The sequence below is a fragment of the Mobula birostris genome, chromosome 9 (assembly GCF_030028105.1).
Source record: "Mobula birostris isolate sMobBir1 chromosome 9, sMobBir1.hap1, whole genome shotgun sequence".
Classification (NCBI taxonomy): domain Eukaryota; kingdom Metazoa; phylum Chordata; class Chondrichthyes; order Myliobatiformes; family Myliobatidae; genus Mobula; species Mobula birostris.
The window spans coordinates 47102974-47113138 of record NC_092378.1 but is presented as its reverse complement, the minus strand read 5'-3'; the positions used below and the strand labels follow the sequence as shown (position 1 = coordinate 47113138).

General features: G+C 40.1%; 1 protein-coding gene across 1 annotated transcript in view; it reads right to left on the bottom strand.

Annotated features, from left to right (window-relative positions):
• The window catches only part of etfbkmt (electron transfer flavoprotein subunit beta lysine methyltransferase), a 35315-nt gene that overhangs the window by 4531 nt on the left and 20619 nt on the right, over positions 1–10165 (bottom strand). The window lies entirely within an intron of this gene.

Here is a 10165-nt window from a genome sequence, read left to right as displayed (position 1 = left end):
GACCTTGAAGTTGACATCAAGAAGATGGCCTACACCTGGGGACAACTTGAAAGACTAGCCCACAAGACAGAGGACCCTGGCCGGCAGCTGTTGGTGGCCTATGCCCCAGTAGGGGTAATGGGCTTGACTAACAATGCCTTGAAATTTAACCCATGAGTGAGTTGATGCCATATGGTTAGTACCACACTATAATACCATTCCATTGGTACTGAAAGTGGATAGCCTCAGTTTTACCTCAAAGATTGGCATCAGTCTCTTGATGTACACTGATACTTTCGCTTAAGTACCTTTTTTTTCACCCCTGACTTTCTCACAGTGGAGTATCAAAGGGCCATGCCTACTGTGGAAAAGTGAAAGTGGTGGCTGTTTTGTGAGGCACTATTAATCTCAGTGACAGTGGGCTGAAATTAATCAAAGGACTTCGGGTTGGTATCTTTGCTGCAAGCAGTTCCTTGCTTTTCAACATCTTCATTGGGTCATGGAACATGAAGCAATAGGAGGCAAAATGTGAAAAGAAAGGCAACATAAAGTACTAGGAGAATATCTGAACACATAACTGAGGATGAAAAAATAATTATAGAAAGATATTAAGAAAACTTGAGAAGGACATCAGAAAATACAGATGCAAAACTAGTCAAATTACTTTTGATGTGACAGTTCAAATTCAAAATTCCCCATTTAAAACTACAAATTTCATAAAATGTTTTCCATGTGAATTTTCAAATGTGTAGATAATATGGAACAAAAAGCAAAACAATTTCTGCTGACTTCACTTAAGAGTTAGCGGTGAAATTAAATAAATAACTAGATAATTATTACGTAAGATGTTGTGACAGACAAGTAAATTCTGTCTACAGTTAAACTGGGTAAAATGTTTAGCAGAAATTTAGTTGCCTACCTTCACTGTGAAGCTCTTGGTTTTCTAGCCAATTTTATTTAATGTGTTGAGTTGGGCTGTAAGTGGAAAGTCAAGCTAGAATGATCAATGTAAGCAGCTTTACATTGTATGAATCTGAATGGTAAATTGCTCAATGCAAGTTGTTGTGTTTTCTTCAGTGGCACAGTATTAGGGCAGCTACCTCACAGCTCCAGTGGCCTGGGTTCAATCAACCTCTGTTCAGAGGTTTAGAGTTTTCACATTCTCTCTGGCTCTGTGGGTTTCTTCTGTGTGTTCTGCTTTCCAGGTTGATAGGTTGCTTGGCCACTGTTAACCTTACTGTATAGATGAGTAATGGAATCTGGGAGGAACAGATTGGAACATGGGGAATATAAAATGGAATTACTATAAATGGGTACTTCATGGTGGTATGGATTCAATGGGCCAAAGGTCCTGTTATTCTGCCATATGACTTTGAGCCAAGTACCAATGATGCAAAATCAGAAACTAAGAGCCAAGCTCTTAAAACAAGTTAAAAGCCAAAAGCTGGATATTAGAAATTTGAATTTGCTCTGAGTCTAATGCAGAAAATTCCTATTAAGCTTTGACTTCCCTTTTGGTTTGTAACACAAATTTATTATAATCATTGAACCTCATTAATTCCCATAGCATGGGAGCCATTTGTAAAGCATGTTATCCATGCAAGCGTGTCATCAAACTGGTATCTCTTACTGTGGTTATCAATGTAGTTAATGTACTTCCTTCACCCCTCTGCTTATATAGAGCAAGAGAAGTGGCTTTATAGTCTTCATAAAAATTTTAACTTGTTGCTGTCACGTTTGATGTTTCCTATTTATTTCAGAGAATTGCTATTCATGCTGTCTTTAAAATCTGTACCTTCCTATGAGCTGCTGCCAGCGTTACGGGTTTTCCTTCTGGAATCTCTTATTCCCTCCTGGAATTGGGAAAAAAGCATACTATTAGAGAGAAAGGCACCTACCACCATTTAAGTTTAGGCAGGGAAGATGAGCAAAGGAGCAAGTCCATCAGCCTTGAGTATATTCCAATATACATGTTGATCAGTCATATAACTTCATTTTCAAATATCTAAGGGAGGCTAGACAAGCGCCAATGAGAGAAAAGGACAGTGCTGATAACGTTAGATGAAGTAGGGTGAGACCAGAGTCTGGATATTTTCTATGGTTTGTAATTTTTTGTTCAGTATTCCATGCTATCCTTCTCCAAAAATAATCCAGCAATAACTGCTGTTGCAAGAAGTGTCTACAGTGGATTAAAAAACTGTATTAAAAAGTGTGATCGCATATAAACAATGAATAATGTTTAAAGAGCTAACACATACAAAATGTTGGAAGAACTCAATAGGTCAGGCAACATTCATGGAAAGTGAAATATTTAGTTTCAGACAATCACCCAAAAACCATGAGCTTCCAACACTCATCTTCAATCTGCCATGCTGCAGCCTTCCAGATTAAATATCAAATTCTCCAACTTGAGTAAGCTATATCTTTCTGTCTGTATCAGTAATAATCATTTCTACCCATCACCATTGCACCAATTTATTTATTATTGTTTTCTTATAGACTGGCCTGCTAGGCACATCCCACATACTTGCTATTTATTACATCTTAGAGGCACAATGCAACATTATACCCACATTAACCTATTTGGTCTCACCCTATCAGTCACATTCTATTTGCTCTATTCACCCATTTCCAACATCTCTTACTCTAAAGTTTATTTCATCCCCAGATCTGATAATCATCTTTGGCATGAGATGTTAACTGCTTTCCACAGATAATACCTGTCCTGCTGGTGTTTCCAACACTTTTATTTTTTATTTCAATTTTCCACATCCGCAGGTTTTTTAAAAATTCACGGGAATAACTAGGGGAATAAAGAGACAGCAGCGAAATGTATTTTTGTGTCTGTCTTCACAAAAGAAGCCACAAACAATGAAATGGCAATAGTGGAGATTGATTGAAAAATTAAAGGAAATTTATATAAATAAAAATAGTATTGGAAAAATTAAGGGCACTAATGCCAGTAATTCCCTAAGTCTTGATGACCTGCATACCAACATTTTAAAAGGAATTAAAAAGATAATGGATGCACTGGTTATCTTTTTCAAGAAAAACTATGGGGTTTAGAAAACATTTCATCTCTATTTAAATAAGGAGAGAAAACAATAAATGACATCTGTTAATTTAACTTCAGTAGCAGTGGAAACACTAGAATCTATTATTAAGGATCTAAAAGTGCACTGGAATAGAATGGGACAGACTCAATGTGAATTAATTAAATTGAAATCATGTTTGACAAATCTGTTAATGAAGTTGTGACTAGTAAAATGGATAAGGGGATGTTATTAAACAAAATTGGAGGACATCGTGTGAATCTAATAAATTGTTGTGGATTAATAGAAACAGTACAGAGAATAAAAGAAAATGCAACATTTTAAATGAAGAGGTTGTGACTGGTAATCCTAGCTGTTCACAGACTACAATGGCACCCTGCTACAGAGCATTGCTTCTTTATAGTACTCTTGGTCCTGGAGTTATTTGAAAAGGACATCCACTTGGGTACCCTGCTGCATTACCAAAATCCTGACTGAATTCCCTTGCCTTCCCCAAAACTGCTTACTGCTGTGCTGGGTACCTGGGGTCAATCCAACAATGTATTGTCCATGGCTCACCATGGAGAGGCTGCCTGAAGTGAGATGTTCAATCACTTAGAAGTGGGGCTTAGGTTTGCACTCTGGCTGGGAGATTGAGTGTAGGCTATTGTTGGGGACTGGCAGAAACCACTGCTTCACATGTTTGACAGACCATTCATTCTCTACAGTCCCTTTGCTGGCTGTTGAATGAGAAGGAAGCTGCTGTCTTTACTTCACTTGCTGTGTCTTTGTTGGTCTGCACAAACACATTAGGCATAAAACACCCCTGAGCTTGTCACCATAGAGAAATCTCTGGGCTGGGGGGAGGAAAGAAAGGAGGAGATAGCAACATCCATCAAAACCAACAGAGGTGGTGAAAGAGACAATAGGATGTTTGTGGACAGTATATCAACAGTGGGGCAGTGGTGTTCAGAGAATTTGGGGTTTCCTTGTATGGAAATCAAAGAAATTAGGTGTGGCAAGCAATTGGGAAAGTAAACAAAATAAACACTTATTGCAAGGGGAGTTGAGTATAAGAAAACATTTTACTAAGGTCGTGACATGACCATGCCTGGAATATTCTACCTTAAGAGGGTCTTGTCTCCCTACTTAAGAAATGATATACTCACAAAAGCAATTCTTAAAAAAAAGGTTTGTCAGATTGATTCTTCGTATGGAAAGACTGAAGTTATCTAATGGAAACATTCAAAAATTCTCATACCTAACCCTAATGCTAAATTCTCACAGAATTTTCAAGGATGATGTTACCCCTCAGCAGTATGTCTGAAACCAGGGGTCACAATTCCAAGATAAGACATTGCCCATTCAGGACTGAGACGTAACAAAGTTTCTTTGGCTCGTGAATCTCTGGAATTTTCCAGTCAAGAGTGTTGTGGAAGCTCAATCAGTGAGTATATTCAAGTCAGATTATTGGGCAGTAAGGGAATCTTTAAATATGGGGTTAATACAGTAAGTGCTACTGATTTAAAAAAAAGATGACTGGCTGCTTTCTTATTAAATGGTGCAGCTAAATGGGATTCAGGCTTCTATTTCCAGTGTTCTTTGATTTCATTCTTCAGGAGAGGTCATATCTAGTTTTCATTTTTTGCTAACTTTATAAAAATGGCAACCAAGATTACTATAAGGCCATTTACTCTCCTATCTTCCTTCATCGATTGTAGCTAACAAACTTGGATGTTGCTTCAGAATGGATTATCTGTTGTCCCTCTTTTTTTTCCCACTAAGCTTGCTTATCGGTTTCATTAGCTATTTAATTGCCTTTCAAAATTGCTTGGTCATCAAATAACTGTTCCCTTTGCTGTACTTCTGAAGTGATGTAGTATTCATCACTGAGGTGAAGTTGTTCTGCTGTAATTATGGGAGAAGTATTCCTACTTTTTTGCTTGTTAGGTTTAATTACTGTTTGGATGTCCATTTATCTCATAATTTCATAATTCCATAATTCATACAGAGGCTGTTTAATATACTGTATATCTCTTCAATACTTATGCTCTAGAACTGAACGTCATTTTTATTTATTTTCACCCTGAGCTATTGCTGTTATACACAGGGCATGGCTGAGGTACGAAATTAATACTTTACTAAGGAAGATGATAATGTAGAGTCTCAGTAAATGAAGGCGTTTTTGAAATTCTGAATGGGCTTTAAATTTGATACAGAGGGAAAGCAGAAAATCACCTAGTCCAGATGTGAAGTAACCTAGCATGCTCAGTTAGCTAAGCTCGGCAGTCCACATTATTGGCATATTGGACACTAGGTTAATGAAACAGATTCTATTCAAGCTCTCCCTTTGTAAGAGATAACTAGGCGGACAATGGAAAACATTCAAGAAAGTGCTCAAATCCTCAACATCCCCCACTGAGTCTTGGGAATCTATGGCTTGTGACTGCTCGAAATGGAGAAGATACATTCAGAGTGGGATGAAGAAATTGAACCCATATTCTGGAAGCAAATTGAAGATCTGTGTAAGCAGTGGAAGGAGAGAATAACTTCAGAACTACCATCCCCTCACATGTACCCAAGTCAAGTAATCTTATTCCATCAGTGAAAATTTCTCAGTTCACATACTGATCTCATCTTCTGAGAACCCAGAAAACTACAGTGCAAACAAGCCATCCTTGATCCTGAGAGGCTGCCTATGAAGAACGGGAGGAAATGACCACAATCTTCCTAACATCTACTGGTTTTCAGGGACCATGCCTGAGAACCAAAAAACCTGCAAACATTAACAACAGGAATTCTGCAGATGCTGGAAATTCAAGCAACACACATCAAAGTTGCTGGTGAACACAGCAGGCCAGGCAGCATCTCTAGGAAGCGGTACAGTCGACGTTTCAGGCCGAGACCCTTCTCGGACTGAAATGTCGACTGTACCTCTTCCTAGAGATGCTGCCTGGCCTGCTGCGTTCACCAGCAACTTTGATGTGTGTAACCTGCAAACAATATTAAGTTCAATAATGTCAACAGAGCTTCCATCAAGATACAGTGCCTACAGAAAGCATTCATCCCCCTTGGAAATTTTCATATAACCATATAACAATTACAGCACGGAAACAGGCCATCTCGGCCCTTCTAGTCCATGCTGAACGCTTACTCTCACCTAGTCCCACCGACCTGCACTCAGCCCATAACCCTCCATTCCTTTCCTGTCCATATATCTATCCAATTTTTCTTTAAATGACAATATCGAACTTGCCTCTACCATTTCTACTGTAAACTCCTTCCACACAGCCAACACTCTCTGAGTAAAGAAGTTCCCCCTCGTATTACCCCTAAACTTTTGCCCCCTAACTCTCAACTCATGTCCTCTTGTTTGAATCTCCCCCACTCTCAATGGAAAAAGCCTATCCACGTCAACTCTTATCTATCCCTCTTCATGTTTTATTGTTTTACACCATTGAATCACAGTGGATTTAGTTTGCTATTTTTTGATACTGATCAACAGAAAAAGACTCATTCATATCAAAGTGAAAATAGATCTCTACAAAGTGTAGTATCTGAGACTATCCTTCCTTTATCTAAGACTAAATGAAATAATTATTTGACCCTAGTTTCAGTATTTAAGTTTGACATCCTATGGATGTCTGGTAGGGAGTGTTCTGGCCCCATTTTGTGTGAACTTCACTTTCTGAATGCAAGATGTTTTTATATCATTTCCTGTGCAGGTAAATTTAGATTTCCTTTTGAAGCACAAGATGGAAAAACATCATAATCAGGCCTAATATCACCAGCATATGTCGTGAAATTTGTTAACTTTGCAACAACAGTATTATGCAATACATAATAATAGAAAAAAAACTGAGAATTGCACACACCGCCTATAAAAAGTATTCACACTGCCCCCCGCCCCCGGAAATTTGGATTTTTTTGACACTGATCAATAGTAAAGGACTCTTTCGTGTCACAGTGAAAACAGATCATTACAAAGTGATCTAAATTAATTACAAATATAAAACATAAAATAATTGATTGCATAAGTATTCACCCCACCCTTTAAAATAACACACAAAATTTTACACTGGTGCAGCCAATTCGTTTTAGAAGTCACATAATTAGCTAAATGAAGGTCAATGATACACCTGAAAAATACACCTGTACCTGGAAGGTCCAACTGCTAGTGAGTCAGTATCCTGGCAAAAACTACACCAAAGACAAAAGAACACCGCAAGCAACTCTGCAAAAAGATTATTGAAATGCAAAGTCAGGAGATGGATACAAGAAATCTCGGAATATCTTTTGGAGTACAGTTAAGTCAATTATCATGTAATGGAAAGAATATGGCACAGCTGTAAATCTGCCTAGAGCAAGGCTGTCCTCAAAAACTGAGTGACCGTGCAAGAAAGGGCCTCGTGAGGGAGGTCACCAAGAGACCTATGACAACTCTGGAGGAGTTACAAACTTCAGTGGCTGAGATGGGAGAGGCTGTGTATATAACAACTATTGCCTGGGTGCTTCACCAGTCACAGCTTTAGACCATAAGGCCATAACATACAGGAAAAGATTTGGGCCATTGAGTCTGTTCCGCCATTTCATCATGGCTGATTCAATTTATCTCTCAGCCCCAATTTCCTGCCTTTTCCCCATATCCCCTCATGCCATGACCAATCAAGAATCTATCAACCTCTGCCTTAAATATACATAGAGACTTGGCCCCCACGGTTGCCTATGGCAAAGAATTCCACAGATTCACCACTCTGGCTAAAGAAATTCTACCTCATCTCTGCACTAAAAGGATGCCCCTCTATTCTCAGGCCGTGTCCTCTGGTCTTAGACTTCCCCACCATAGGAAACATCCTCTCCACATCCAATCTATCAAGGCATAGGTTTCAAAGACGTCACCCCTCATTCTTCTGAATTCTGGTGAATACAGGCCCAGAGCCATCAAACACTTTATAGGAGAGTGACAAAGAGAAAGCCATTGTTGCAAAAAACTCACAAGAAATCTCGGCTAGAGCTTGCCAGAAGGCATGTGGGAGACTCTGAAGTCAGATGGAAGAAGGTTCCCCGAAGTTACCAAAATTGAGCATTTTGGCCATCAGACTAAACACAGACATCCCACCCTGTAAAAACTCAATTCAAGGAGGTAGCACCCCCACCCCCCAGCAAACACATATCTCCCCTCCCCCCTCCCCCGTTGACCTCCAAGGGTGTATGTAATACCTTGTTTAGTGATTTTGTCTAATCTGTAAACCAAGTTGGGTATATGCAGCAAATGTGACATTAAAATATGTACTTATATTATATTATCATGTTTATTCTATTACAACTTTAAGCAAGTTTACAGGGAGTTTGGCCTCATCACGTAGGACTTCAATGGTGTAGTTCCTTGGCAGCCAGCCAGCTAGTTTAAATCTGGGGTCCCCAACCTTTTTTGCACCACGGACTGGTTTAATATTTACAATATTCTTGCGGACTGGCTGCCCCACGGTGGGGGGGGGGGTGTTAAACGCGACCGGAATATAGGAATATAGGTGATAAGTCAATTACAAGTCACTTGTAAGTGGCTAATACACTCAATTTCGTTTCTAAAGGGGTTTTTCTAACGAATATAATATTAAACACACAGCACATATTTTTCTCGCACGAATGTAGTGATAAGTCAATTATAACAGTGGTCCCAAACCTCCGGGCCACTAAGAATGCAGCGGTACAGCAGTAGCCAGAACACACCCAGCACATCTTTAAAAAAAAAGTCGAAATAAACAAGCTAATTGATTAGGTGCCGCCCGGCACGTAAATGTCGGCCCGGATCAGAGATGACGCAATCGGCACCTAATTAATTAGCTTGTTTATTTCGGCCTTTTTCTTAAAGATGTGCTGGGTGCGTTCCAGCCACCACTGTATTCTTGGCGGCCCGGAGGTTTGGGACCACTGTATTATAAGTCAATAGCATCATAACATTTTAAGTAACGTTTGGATATTAAACACAGTGCATATTTTCCTCCTATGAACATACAAAATCATTGCAACACACCAATATCGCTGAATCACTGGGAGCCCTGGGCTTGTTTTCCTGCAACAACACGGTCCTTTCGAGGGGTGATGGGAGACAGCGATATCGAAGGGGGTTCCTTATGTCCAGTCTATTCCGCAATTTAGTTTTCATTGCATTCATTGCAGAAAACTCCGCTTCGCAGAAATATGTTGGAAATGGAAGCAACGTTTTCAGTGCTTTCGTGGCTTTCTCAGGATATTCAGCCCTGACTTTGATCCAGAATGCCAGCAGAGATGTTATGTCAAACATACTTTTCAGCCCACCGTCATTTGCAAGCTCGAGGAGTTGATCTTTTTCCCGTGCTGACATGGATGATTCACCGGGGACATTCACAAATGGGTCACAGACCCATTCCTTTGCATGTCTTGGGTCACTGACGACCTCGCATGCGTTAAAATTCAACAGTGCGTGACAGGGAATGAGGAAAGGTGTAGCTGACTCATATCGTTTCATATCGCCAAATCATATTGTTTCCTCGCGGCCCAGTGGTTGGGGGCCGCTCTTAGCACGAAGAGAGACCGATCAGGATAATCGCTCTCCCTCTCAAAAAAATCTATTTCCGGGATATTGTATATAATTTCCAGGCGTCAGGGAGCCACTATCGATATGCGGAAGACTCCTGGAACTTCCGGGAGAGGTGGGATGTCTGTAAACGCTACCGCACATTATCCAAAACACACCATTCCTACCATGAAGCCTGGTGGTGGCTGCATCATGCTGTGGGGGTGCTTCACTGCTGCAGGCCCTGGAAGGCTTGTGAATGTAGAAGGTAAAATGAATGGGGCAAAATACAGGGAAATCCTAATGCAGTCTGCAAGAGAGCTGTGACTTGGGAGAAGTTTTGTTTTCCAACAAGACAATGACCCCCAAGCGTAGAGCCAAAATTATATGGGAATGGCTTAACAACAAAGTTAATGTCCTGGAGCAGCCAAGTCAGAGTCCAGACCTCAATCCAATTGAGAATTTGTGGCTGGACTTGAAAAGGGCTGTTCACTCACGATCCCCCTGCAATCTGGCAGAGCTTGAGCAGTTATGTAAAGAAGAATGGGGAGAAATTGCAGTGTCCAGATCTGCAAAGCTGATAGAGACCTATCCATAC